Here is a 1,856-nt window from a genome sequence, read left to right as displayed (position 1 = left end):
GTTGTTAAGGCTGAAACTGAGGACCTTGAGGTGGTGGTGGTCTTTGTTATGATTGACCTTGGTTCCAAGAGAAATTTGGATGGTTCTTCTACCCCAGGTTGTAGGTGTTGCCAAAAGCATTTCCTGGACCCCTTGGTCCTCTACTGACATACTCTACAGACTCAGTCGGTGCAGGGGAAGTAACAAGAATGGGGCACTGGGTTGTTGCATGCCCAGCACAACATGTTTCACATGACATCACTGCCTTAGGACTTGAGCCAGAACCCAACATGAACTGATCAAATCTCTGTGTCAAAGCTTCAATCTTTGCGGTTAATGCATTGTTATCCATGACACTCTTGGTCAAAGCATCCACTTTTGCAGCCAAAGCAGTGGTTTCATTCACCTCGTACAGCCCTGCTGCCCTTGGTGCCTTTTCTCTTGTGCTCCAATGACATCCGTTGCTAGCCATGTTCTCAATTAATGTCTCAGCTTCTTCGGGAAGTTTGATGCTCAAAGAACCACCAGCTGTTGCATCGATGAGCTACCTTGTAGAATAATTCACCCCATTACAAAGCATCTGCACCCTCATCCATGCAGGGAATACATGATGAGGACATGTGTGTAGAAGATCCTTAAACCGTTCATGTTCCTCAAACAATATCTCGTTGTCCCCTTGCCTGAAGGATGAAATCTCCTGTCTCAGTCTCGCTGCCTTGCTTGGTGGGAAATATCTAGCAAGGAACTTCTCCACCATGTCTTTCCATGTGGTGATGGAACCAGGAGCTAAAGAAGTGAGCCATCTGTATGCCGCTCCTCTCAGACTGAATGGAAATAATCTCAACCTAATGGCATCATCAGATACATAGTTGATCTTGAAGGTTGAACAAATTTGAAGGAAGTGAGAAAGATGAGCATGTGGGTCCTTATCAGCTAACCCATCAAACTATACTGAGTTTTGAACCATTCCTATCGTGTTTTCCTTGATCTCAAAATTATTGGCCGGAACAGTAGGTGCCTACACACTAAATTCTTCCCCGGTAAATTGTGGCCTCTCAAAATCAGATAAAGTTCTCCTTGGCTCGGCCATAACTGAAGGCTCACTAGATTCAACCCAGATCTCTTGTTGTCTTGAATTTTCGGCCACTTCTCTCAACCATTGATGCAAGGCTCTTTCAATCTCGTCGTTGGGCTCAACTAAATTCACTTGACTCGCTCGTGTCATAAGGTAGGTACCTTGCAAGATAATTAGAGTCAAGACTTAGATATTGAAGAAGAAGAAAAAAAAAGAAAAGAGAATGCAAATGGAGGAATGATGAAATATATACACAAATGATAAACAAAAACAAAACAATGGTTAAATCAACACGGTTAAAGTTTTCCGAGTATTCCTCGTGGATTCCCCGGCAACGACGCCAAAAACTTGATCATTTCGCTGCAAGTGTACGGGATCACAAAGTAATACATCTCGTACGAGCACGAGGGGTCATATTCCCTAGGGCCCGAGAACCTACTTTTACTTCCTCTTCGATATGTTGTTTAACCTCCAAGTTTGAATGTGATAGTGATAAAACAAATAAACAAGTAAAATGCAAATAAAAAGATAACAATGAAGGCAAGATACGGGGAATAATCATGGGAAGAAAGCGGTCGTGGATGAGGATCCTCTCATGGGCTACTAAAGTGTGCAGGATGCCAGAACTAACATGCAAATGGCTAGTTGGACCAAGAAAACCCTAGATTAGGTCAACCCGATGGTCACGGCAATTGACCACTAATCCAGTATGAGTATTGGATACGGAATCTTTTCCGCCCAAATCCTCCTACGATTGCAATGGGAAAGGTGGTTTTCGCAAGTTAAGGTCAGAATACAAGCT

The 1,856-nt window shown here is 43.3% G+C and overlaps 1 non-coding gene across 1 annotated transcript; it reads left to right on the top strand.

Annotated features, from left to right (window-relative positions):
- Positions 1-582: 582 nt before the first annotated feature.
- Positions 583-688, top strand: LOC120268758. Its single transcript, XR_005539013.1, has one exon. It is a non-coding gene; the product is annotated as a small nucleolar RNA R71 (small nucleolar RNA).
- Positions 689-1,856: the final 1,168 nt, after the last annotated feature.

Source organism: Dioscorea cayenensis, chromosome 1, assembly GCF_009730915.1.
Source record: "Dioscorea cayenensis subsp. rotundata cultivar TDr96_F1 chromosome 1, TDr96_F1_v2_PseudoChromosome.rev07_lg8_w22 25.fasta, whole genome shotgun sequence".
Classification (NCBI taxonomy): Eukaryota; Viridiplantae; Streptophyta; class Magnoliopsida; order Dioscoreales; family Dioscoreaceae; genus Dioscorea; species Dioscorea cayenensis.
The sequence above is the reverse complement of the archived record's forward strand: the minus strand, read 5'-3'. Positions and strand labels throughout refer to the sequence as shown.